Source organism: Sinocyclocheilus anshuiensis, unplaced genomic scaffold, assembly GCF_001515605.1.
Source record: "Sinocyclocheilus anshuiensis isolate Anshui unplaced genomic scaffold, SAMN03320099.WGS_v1.1 scaffold1728, whole genome shotgun sequence".
NCBI classification, from domain to species: domain Eukaryota; kingdom Metazoa; phylum Chordata; class Actinopteri; order Cypriniformes; family Cyprinidae; genus Sinocyclocheilus; species Sinocyclocheilus anshuiensis.
The window spans coordinates 218,513-230,745 of NW_015555814.1; the positions used below are offsets into that span (position 1 = coordinate 218,513).

The 12,233-nt window shown below is 37.5% G+C and overlaps 1 pseudogene; it reads right to left on the reverse strand.

Annotated features, from left to right (window-relative positions):
- Positions 1-2,894: 2,894 nt before the first annotated feature.
- Positions 2,895-11,814, reverse strand: LOC107675155 (uncharacterized; annotated as a pseudogene).
- Between the last annotated feature and the right edge of the window lie 419 nt (positions 11,815-12,233).

Genomic DNA, 12,233 nt, shown 5'->3' on the forward strand with positions numbered 1-12,233 from the left:
AGGTCTTTAGCGACCCGGACCTATATATCCAACACGAATGGATCTCTAACTGCTGCAATAGCAAAAAACTCGCTTGACATTTTAAGAACAATTACAAAAGAAAAAAAATAAAGCATATTTCGTTTCCTTTTGAAGCTTAGAATGGTTCAATTTGAGCAGACGATTTTACCATCGCTGTCATCGTCAGAGCGCACTTCCACAGTACATCCAGCATCTGGCTCATATATATAGTAATTGCTCAGCAGCAAAGCCATTCAAACCAGTTCAATTTTTGCTGATGATATTTGTTTGTTTTATGCCTGCGGTTATTACACTGAACAAAATGCAATAATCATGCTGTCTAATCAGCATCTTGATATGCCACACCTGTGAGGTGGATGGATTATCTCTGCAAAGGAGAAGTGCTCACTAACACCGATTTAGACAGATTTGTGAACAATATTTGAGAGAAATAGGCCTTTTGTGTACATAGAAAAAGTCTTAGATCTTTGAGTTCAGCTCATGAAAAATGGGGGCAAAAACAAAAGTGTTGCATTTATAATTTTGTTCAGTGTATGAGTGAAACATCACATCATCATTGTGTATCAAACAGTGCCACCTTGAGGAAAAAAGATGCATTGCACATATTGAGTCATCAGATATGTAAATATAGTCGCGCAGGAAAAAATACTTACACATTTACATACCTCGGATCTCTAGTGACCCTATACACTTTTTACAAAAAAATGAATCAGAAAACAGGCATTCTTTTATATTTTACTATTTTTTCTTGTTATATTGTTTCTAATGAATAGATTGAGGAATACTAAGAAAGTTGATGTCTAACTTTAAAAAATGAAGGAGGGAGAGGGTAGAGAATGATGTCCCGGGTCGCTAAAGACCAGAGGTATGCATTTAAGGGTTAACTAGCTAGTGAGTTACTAGTTAGCTAGTCAAATCAGAGGGACTTGATGCAATAGCTAATTGTATTTTACATTTAAATGTACTTTAAATGACAAGTTGCAAATATTTCTGTGCTATGACAAACACAAAAAAATGTAAAGAAAAAATGTACTTCAGTTGAACCACATGTTTACAACACCAGCAAATGAAGAACATTCGAGCACTGAAGTACAGAATGGGTTTGTTTTATTATCATCATCATCATTATTATTATATTTTTCAATTTCCTCATTTTAAGGGGAGACTTAATGGTTCTAACAGACACAGATGAAGAAGAAGCTGTAATGTTGGGCTCTCTTAGATACACCAGTTCAGAAACTGTGAGTACAAACTAACCAGGCACTTTGTGAGAATTGCCTACCAAATTACAATAACAGTATTCTGGTATGTTTCTCAACCTTTATTTAGAAAGAAGCACACTTTACTGACATTCTGACATCATTCCAGAAAGACCATCTTGACACTCAAAACTGTGCCATTGTTGTTGCAAGAAGATCAAAAATTCAAAGACTTATTTTGCCTGGCACAGAACTCCACGGATTGAGTTTGTTGTAGAGCCTGCTGAAGATCACGGAGGGCCACAAAGAGAGTTTTTAAGGTACAGTCAGCACTTGCTGAAAACAAGCCCAGGTTTCTTTTTGCCTACAACCAGTCAGCCTTAGAACAGAACCGGTATTACACGGGAGGAAAACGTATTGCATGGTCGCTAATGCATGGAGGTCCAGGCATCAAAGCTCTTCATCCGTCTTTGTATACGTTGTTGTGTGGACAGGAAGGCCATCTGGAAAAGTTCAATTTTCAAGACTTTCCAGATGATGATGTGCAGTTAAAGCTGCAACAGGTATTATCACTTATATATTTTGCCTGATGAAAAATCTCTTAATGTTGGGATTTCTGATACACCCTCCCAAACATAAATTATTTTATTTCTGTCTGATTATAAAGGAAGCCACAAAGACTGAACTATATATAAAGTGAATTGTTGAGGGAATTGGCAAAGTTCATAGCCTACACTAAACTTCATGTCCAATGAAGTTTCACGTAAAATGTTTTATTTTCAAAATACATTCCAGTAACAACAAAAAGCTATCACACTTTTCACCTGCCGCCAAAAAGACTTGCAGGAAAAAAAATAGTGGGGCAACCATAGCAACGGATCAGTATCGCTAAATACATATGCAAAAAGCAGTACCATCATTTATCACTTTATAACACACTTTTATATTATTGAAGGTAGTTAAGAAAAATGTTATTATTTATTATAGGTGCGTCAAAGCAATAATGTGCGAGATGACCAATTAAGCTTCTAAGAATGACTAGCATTGAAAGTCATTCGGACGCAGATTTGAGACTGATAAATACATTATTCCCATAGACAACGGCATTACACTGAAAGTTAACGAATGTTGTTTTATCGTAAGGGATCGGTTATGACGTTTGGCTCGCTGCCTATGGCATGGATGTGCACAAATTATAAGGAATCAGTGTGCTCAGAAGGCTGCTCCATCATGCACTAGCTAGTGGGTGATGTAATTTTGCTGTAGATATAAATATTGTCGGCAAGGGAAAAGTAGCATGGCTGAGCGGGGCTAGAATTTACGGTCAACAATTTCCAACTTTTGTGTGAAAACAAAACAGCTTGAACACCAGTCTGTAGTACAGAGTCTTGAGAGGAAACCCACCGAGCGCGACTTCATGCTGCTCACTATGGGTTGACCGTAGCTCTGTCCGCAAGTAAGCTGTTTTGTGCGTGTTTTTGGCTGCCGACAGATACAGAGAAAGACAGTAGTTTGGTGTCTTCAACTCTTTCAGATGCTCACGTACCGCTCGGAAGGATGAGTGTCCATTCGAACCTGTTACCAATACTGGTCTTACGAGTAATGACAAGCTCAATGGCCGCTGGGCAGAACGAAGCCGTGGAGCGATGTTGGGAGACCCTCTACTCGCGTTCTCTAGCCAGAATCCCCGGGGAAAAAAGAGATATCAGCCAGGACAGTGCTTATCTCACGGGCATTAAAAGACTGCGACCTCTCTACCGCAATGCTGGCATTGGGTTTCATCTGCAAGTATTACCAGGCAGTAGAATTTCCGGCGTGCACAACGAAAACCGTTACAGAAAGTTTCATCTGTTATTTTAACTTATGCATGCTGGATCGGCTGTTGGTTGATATTTGAAATTATCACCCAAATGAAAATTTGAATTACGAAAAAGACTTAGAAGACGTCTTGGACTAGATCAAAAGACTATGTTTGATCTTGAGTTTCTTGAAATACACCAATTCTGACTCCGATAATGGCTCTTTAGATGATCCCAGATCTGTATTAATGGTTATGCTTATTTACTTTAGTTTTATTTATATTAACTTCTTGCTTAGTTTAGGTTATAGTTATTTACTTTTAACTGACCTTGTTTCACATATATGTGTATATTCAATTCACATTCTATATCAAAATGTAAGTATTTTACCCAATAACCTTTGAATTGTTTCTTTTCAGGACACTTGAAAAAAAACAAAAAACAGCAAAGATAAACAACAATGATGTCGACAATAAATCTTATGTAAAAAAAAAAAAAAAAGCCCAATAAAAGTTTAAATCAAAGTTCTTTCCAATTAATTGTCCGTGATGAAACAGAACCTCAAAAGTAAATTGAATTTAGTTCAGTTCAGTGTCCATCCTTTTTCAGTGTTTAGTTATAGAATGCAGATACGCAACTCCAAGATGGGAAAAAATAGGCTAGTTCTTGTTCACAGTTGTAACAATGTCCAGAGGGGGAAAATATGTATACAGTCCTACTACTTCGAATCTTTCATTATTTTTATTTTTTTTTAAAGTTGTCCAGGTTCAAGAATTACCCCCTTGGATTTAATACAAATGCGATTCAACTAATTTTTTTCCTGTTAGCGGCATTAATATTGTTTCCTGGTTTCAAACCTATGACTTTAAAGCTGTTAATTTAGTTTCCACTTACTTAACTTTAGAACTGCAAATTACATGCATCTCTGCTCCAGCGGCCATTTCATTTCACTCAGTGACGAGACTGATCATTATAGGCCTACTTGAGTAAAATACCTTAATAAAATATTACTTCAATAAAAATATTCAGAACTCCTTTTCAGTTTTACTTGAGTAAAAGTACAAAAGTGCTTGATATTTTAACGTACTTAAATATTAGAAGTAAAAAAAATTGTATTAATTGAATACTCAAATATGGCTTATCATCTGAACTATGTAAGTAGCAGCAACTTTACATGGCTACTCAATCTAATGTTAACCGAGAGAAATGTGCACTATTCAAGTGTCTGTGCGGAGTGTGGAGCTGAACAGTAGCTCACTGCAGGACAGATGGAGGCGCCATTGCGCTCACTTGCTCTTAAAATACTCCGTCATTTTTGGTCATACAGATAAGAGTAATACATCTTTCGATTCTGTAAAGACTCTACGTTTATTTGTGTGCACTCAGAATAACAACAAAACATTGCGCTTTTGTAAAATAATGAAAGCAAACATTTGCGAAACTTTGTGTATATCTTTGCCTTATAGACATTAAACATATATTGAGTATATAGAGAGTGAAATGTCTACTTTTCAATGAACCAATTCAAATAGAAGATAAACAGATTCTCAGATTAAGTAATCCGTATGAAACATGCATACAGGAGCATCCACTACTGCGGAGATGACGAGTCAGTGTCGTCGACTTCATCTCTTAAACCGAAAACAAAGAAAGCACTAGTTCAAATTATTAAAATGTTAATGCAGCCTCCTTACTGTTTTTCCCTGATACATTCATAATTATTACTTCTGCCGGTGTGCTGTGGCAAGCTTTATGCGTGTACTTGAGTGCTTATTAGGCTTCGTAGGCAATTAAAGGCTCATTATAATGATTTCAATGGTTTATTAATAAACGTGCGATTAGTCAACTAATGCTTAAAATGAACGACTACTTGTCGACCAGAAAAATGCTTAGTCGAGGGCAGCCCCTAAATACTACATATATCTGAACACTTAATTTCATTGTCAGCACACAGAAATGTGTGTAGAAATAGTTAAAATGTAAAATAAAATGTAAGTATTTTTCATATTTAAATATTTTAGATATGTTATAGTTTATTCAATAAACTAAACACAACAATAGCCCTAATTATTAGTGTTATTTATTTGAAATGTAATAAAATACTATAAAATAGCAAACAAAATAATAATAATAATACACTTATTTTCTATGTGTGTACAAATAAAGTAAAACTGTATATTTATTTTTTATTTTTCACATTTTCTTTTTATATACATTTGATAAAATAGTAAACAATAATAATAATAATAATATTTAAGCACTTCATTTATATGTGTGTAGAAATAGTTAAAAATGCATAATTAGTTTTTTGTTTTTAATATTTCTGTAAGAATTTTATATATTTTATTAAATAAACAAATTACAACAATATTAACACTAATAACGAATGTAATTGTTATTTATATTAATTAAAATATAAATAGTAAATAATAATATTAATAATAATTATTATTATTTTTATTATTAGATTAAGAATTTTCATAGTGTGTATTCAAGTGTACGTATAAGAATGAATGACCAACATTTTTGAGCAATCACAAATGAATTGGTTTTTATGGGTGACAATAGCCTCGTCGTTAGCGTGCAGCCATGAAACATAACTACACTCACGGCAACCCGTGTACAAATTCTGAAGAGGCTATTGTCACCCAGGTGAGAATCAAGATATTTCATGATATAGTTAATACGTTTGGGGATGTTTCGAATAAAAAGGAAAACAAAACAAAACATAAGTGCTGTTGTGGCTGTGTGTCACATGACGTCAACACAATGCTATGTTCATTATTACATCCAACCAAAAGAGAAATCTCTTTTGGTTTGCTTAATGAACTAGCACAAGCAGATTTGCCATCCGTGTCATCCTCAGTATCAGTTAAAGGTAGGGTGACCATATGCGCCGTTCATACGGTACACGTCCTGGCCAGGATTTTAATATTGCCTAAACCATCCAAAGCAGTTTGACCAATAACATGCAGGTATTGTACATAATCGACCAATCGTGGGGCTGAACGTGAGAAGGTGAGATCTACAGGGAACGATCAAAGCGATGCAACTATGCGCACGTGTTTGTTCATTCATTTGACTTGAAGTGTCGCTGCGCACCGATCAAAAAAGACACCAAAGTAGGTTATTCGAAAGAATAAGGAGCCGTCTGCTCTGCTCTCTATAGCTTTCATGAATGTCACAAAACGATCGACCTGCACATTGCAAACAGCCAAAACCTGGATATTTTAGCCAATAATTAAATCCTGGCCGGGATGTGTCCCGTATGAACGGCGCTTATGGCCGCCCTAGTTAAAGGTGCTGTATGTAAGTTTTTGACTCTACTAAAGCATAAAAATACAATAATATGTTTGCAGTTATGTAAGAAACATGCTAAGTCAACATACTTGTTTATCTGAAAAACAATGCTACAGTCAGTTATTCTCCTTTGAAAATGTGCGTTCCATGTCAGAATATCTGTCTCTGTTTTGGTCTGTGTAACACGCCCACTGCCAGTTTACCCAATTGACCTATCGGTAAGCCCCTCCCCTCGAACGCAGATGAGCCAATGGCAGTCAAGTACCAGTTGCACGGGGAGCGGAACTCGGACATCTTTAGGTTTCAGCGCCATAGAGAAACATTGGAAGATCCAGAAGCTCGCATCGGCGTAATGGTGTTTATGCTACAAAAATGGAAAAACGATGTGCCTAGGGTACTTGTAACACTAATTCCAAGCATCCTGAGAGGATAGGCAATGTAATTGATTTTTTTTCCCATTTTCTAAATCCAACCAAAACAGAGCAAAATGTCCCTAAGCATTCAACCCCAGTCGCAATGAAGACAAAAACGTTCGTTTTCTGGTTGTCATACTCTCATTAAGTTACATCTGCTCAAGCAGAACGTTAATGTTATCTTGTGCTTCAGAAAGGTATCTCTGGCTAAAACTAGCTAATGTTAGCGTTAAAATTATTGAGTCCATGCTAACGTACAAACCGTAATAGCGAACTGTTCTCACATCATGTACCGTGTAGTGAAAGTCAAAAACACTTAAAGGGGTCATATGATGCTTTTTTAAAGATCATTATTTGGTGTATTTGGTGTAACAGAATATGTTGACATGCTTTAATGTTCAAAAAACACATTATTTTTCAAATACTGTACATTATTGTAGGTCCTCTATGCCCCGCCTATGACCCCTTTAAATGAAGGTCTATATTAGAGTGCCTCTCCATATTAATCTGGTTAAATGTAAATTAATTTAATCTTACTCTGCGGTATATGAACGGTGTTGATCCAGGATGTCTTAACATAATTCTCCCGTTTGCATTGTGATCTGTATTTTTACATATTTATTTTAACATCCTTTATAGATCCCTCCATGGCATATTTAAGTCCCACTTGAAGGTCCATCTGTGTCCCAAATTTATCAGAAACACCTCGGAAGAAGGTTTTCACTGACAGCTGTCATTGTAAGACAGTGAGCAACTCCGTTTGTTTGTCCGAGTGAGCAACAGTAACTAAGGGGGGCGGACCTTACCGATAAGTCAATTGTATTCAAGTCAACCACTTGATCCAGTTCATTATCTTTGAGGTTTAATACTTGTGAAAGGGTTGCAACACGTTTCCTACATTTGGTTGTGCAAAGATATTTCATTTTTGGCTCCACACTTTTCTGCATAGAGTCTCAAGCAGTCTTGACCCCTGTAGTAACTAGAACATTTTGGTCTATTGAAGAGAAAGATATTGGTATCATGTACACCACATTCTATTCTGTTGTTCACTAGTAGATTTAAGGATTCCACCATGTCTGGTGTGAGGAGAATTGCGACTTTCCGTCCACGCTTGCCTCTGATTTCCACTCGACTGAAGTGTTCGCAGAGCTTCTTTTCAAACTTGGTCAATCCCAAGGACACATCATCATGAAGTGGGCTTGTGTCTCTTTCAGTGAAGTTCTTCAAACGCATTTTTGGACACTTCCCCAGCAGGCCTTCGATTAAAAACTATTGCCCGAGCAAGAGTGGCTTTTGCAAAGTCAGCGTAACTTTGGGGAGATGCTGTTTCCTTCAGTCTGTCGAAAGCAAACTTTGCAGCCTGTTCAAGGTGATTGTGAAGAAGCTGTACATCAGGGTTCCTCAATTAGTTTTCGCCGAGGACCGAATTCTGCCAACAATACCAAGCCAAGGGCCATTGACCTATATATATTATATTATTGTTGCTTTTCTTACAATAATCACAAGATGGTCACAAGATGAATATTCAGATTTTTCCCCCAGTAGTCTGTTTTATTCAAACAATTATGAACATTTTTGCATTTAGATACAGAAGAACTTTGCCTGCTGAATATTAAAAACAAATGAACAAACAAAATCTGGATCTCCATGCCTGCCATGCAAATCAGATTTGTCAGTATTAATATTTTTATGCTTAGATTTTTTGTGGGGGGAGATCAAACTGTAACACCGTGTGTCCCAACCAGACACGATGCGATTAAAAAGTATCTTTTCCATGTAGTTTTTGTCCTAACCGCCCGCGACACGTGACAATAAGCGACATGGGATTCTATTTTAGGAACGGATTTTATTTTCTGCAACGTCGTGGCAGGCACAACATACAAAATATGACAGTGATAATCTCAGGTAATGATTATGTGCTTTATTCAATGTTAAAAGTGTCTAATGTGAGTTTGAATATTATTTTGCGTTATCTTTATAGCCATAGTGAAAGCAACAATAGACATTTTACCTCAGATCTTGAAAATAAATTAAAGCAAACTTGTACGTTAAAACTGTGAACTCACTGCGAATCAAAACATGTATTCCATAAAGCTGGCTGCACACTAGACGATTTTCAAATCCTAAACGATATTAAAACCATGGGAGACCACAGACATGAAGACAGTTTCAACCGATTGTTAGCCTTATAATCCTCTGAACGCGCACACTAGACGATTCCAGCAGACCGCGAGACCACACACTTGATGACTGTAGGGACGATTTCACAGTGACACTAGATCTCATGGGGACTTGCGAGATCAAACGTGACTAGAGAAGATAAACAAATGGAGGACAATCGGTGTTTTCATTTGAATTTGAAATCATTTGAACGTTGTGTCAGTACGTTATAAATAGAACGAGTCAGCAGTTTACTGTCGGGGATTTGTCGTGTCGCGCCGCATCCAAGACAGCATCACTGATTATAACGAGTTCTATTATATTTTATTGCGTCGGGCTTGACTCGCGCTTGATTTAATCAAGTCTTCATTCTCCGTCATTAAAGCCCTGCAATTAATTATATCGGCTATTTTCTGCATTCCCTATTTTTAGAGCAAGACTTGTTGCTGTGTAAGATTGGTTTTCTTCATCAAAACCAGACACTTTTTTTCACAGCTTTCACAACTTTGTGAAAATTTCCATGCTTGGCTGCCTCTTCAATTGTGTATATGGAGTCGGCACGCAAAATCAACAAGACACGTGCTAGTTCTCGTAACTTCTGCCGAATATACTCATATTTTGTAGTGTCATGTCCATGCTTTTTGCACAGGGTTTGTGCCAGCTGCAAAATGCCAAAATCATTACGGACAACCGTTATCACATCATCCCGCCTCATTGTGTCCAAAAGCTTCCAAACCCCTTGACAGATACTTTCAAAGAAGACGGACTCTGCAGTTGTGGACAAGCCTACGCCTTTGGCCCTAACTAGTCTCACCAGAACTCCTTTCTGGTCTGAAGTCAGTAGCCCCTCACTGCAGAACACAAGATCCAGAGGGCGTGGTTGGATCCACATCTAGGGGGTGACAATTTGATCCAGGGGGTGCAGATGGGTAGGTTTAGGGGTGGAAATGCGATCCAAGGGGTGGAAATGGGTAGGTTTAGGTATATGTAAAGTGGGAGGAGTTGGATCTGGATCCAACCACGCCCCCTGGATCTTGTGTTCTGCAGTGAGGACCATCTCTATGAAGTGGCATCTGCGAGTGTGTCACCACAATTCCTTGCAGGAAAACATTCCTTTGCAATACACACAGTGAATACATTTTGACTGCTTGGAAGTTTGTTTGAATTTGAATTGACCTGTTCCACTTTTCAGAACGTTAACATTGTGCTGGAAGTTACCATGATGCCGTAACTTCTCCAGAAGTCGTCGTCTTTTCACTGAACCTTCTGGTAACTAAGAGCTTCGATCACTTCGGCTTGTGCTTCTCTAGATGTCTGGCAAATTTGGATACGTAACAGGAGTTTTTCCCATTATCACCTGCTTTGTCTTCTGTTACTTCACTTGTTGTTTCATCAGTTGTTTCATCTGTGGTTTTTGTTCTAGTATGAAATGCTTCAATATTCATTGATTGAGGACCCTGGGACAGGCTAGAAACAACCACAGAACTTGCATCCGAGTCAGATTCAGAGTCGCTGTCTGGCACGTCATCTTCATCTTCTTGCATGTTTTCATCTGATCCATTTTCATCGTCTGAGCTGAAATCATGCTCCTCCTAAAAATATAAAACATTTAAACAATATTCTGTATAGTAAAAAAATAAATGGTATTTACAAATGTAAATCTGAGACACCTCTTACTTCAGACAGTACTTATGCCTCACACCAGAACAAGCTGCAAGACAAGAAAACAAAAATAACGACTGTATTCAACTATTCGTCTCCTCTTCGTCACCCTGGCGCCATTTTGGAGAGTATATTTTATTTGCTAAGTTATTACAAATCAGTTTTTTGGCTTTGTCATTATGGTGGATGGACTGTAGATTGATGTCGAAAAAAAGTTATTTAAAGCAGGTTAACATAAGGCTGCACCATAACAATGTGAAAAACAAAATGAAGGGGTTTGAATATGGCACTGTATACCTATACAAGTTATCAAACTAAATCATTTGAAGGACACTCAAAACAAAACAATTCTATAGGTTGTAAAAAAAAAACACTGATGACTGTTATCTGTGGTTTGTTCATTTAGTTGGAGCTTAGGCACCGCATTGGTTATAGTCTTCAATTGGTATTAACTGTAAACTTATTCCTGAAATCTAATTGGAATGTTGCTCCAGGATCAAAAAGAATGCTAATTCAGCAACATTGTAATTGATGAAATCATGTTCACCCATTTACTATATGCCTTTACATATACGGTTTGCCTTGAATGTCCTTTTTTACACTATTTTTGTATGCAAGTATGTAGTATGTGTGAAGTATTTATATTCACTTTAACTTGAACTAGATAGATAGATAGATAGATAGATACACTACCAGTGGCGGCTGGTCAATAGGGGGCGCTGGGGCGCCGCCCCCCCCCCTCAAGTTAGCCCCCTTTAACATGTTAACAATAAGTTAAATATATATCGCAAATATTAACTAAATAAAATAATTTAGTCATAGTATTCTACTGTTAGTCATATTATAATTTATTGAAAATCCAAAAATCTAAACTATATTTCTTTCAAATGTGTGTGCGGGGCGCCAGACTAATGAGTGTCTATGTAGGTACACAAACTTTTGAAAAGCATGTGATTTGAGGCTAAGCTCTAATTGGCTTGTTTCAAATTGTCCTTGGGGCGCAGTGCTCTGCGTACTAATTAATGTGGAAGCAAGCGCAATATCTCGAGATGAAAGAAAATTAAGTTTTATCTTTACAAAAATACCCGTTCACAAGGCGTTCAGATGAAGAAAAAAAAAAGAATAAAGGAGCTTGGACCAGATCGACCGTACTTGCAAATTCATCAGCAGTCAAGTGATCGCGGTCGCGCCTACACTCGGGGCTTTTCCAGCACTTCGTATGGCAAACGGAGTTGGCTGGCTGGATGTGTTGTAAGTCATGCCTTTTATTGTTTTCCGTGTTTGCTGTTTCAAAGTCCTGGCACCGAAACGTTGTGGACAACAACGGGTTCACGACTTAAAACATCTCTCTGAAAAGTGCAAGCGGCATGAAAGTACCTGAAGCCATCTTGACAACGCTATGAGGCTCCAGTTTTTTGGGAAGTTTAGCATTGCTGAACAGCTAGATGAAGGCTACAGGATTGGCATTAGAAGGCACAATGAAGAGATCACAAAAAATAGACACATCCTGTCTAGAATAATAGACTGTGTGAAATTTTGTGGCGCATTTGAGCTGGCTTTGCGTGGCCATGACGAGAGCGAGACGTCAGACAATCCCAGGATATTCCGTGGCCTGGTCGATTTTGTTGCTTCTCTTGATGGAGTTTTGAAAGAGCACCTTGAGAATGCCACTGTGTTTA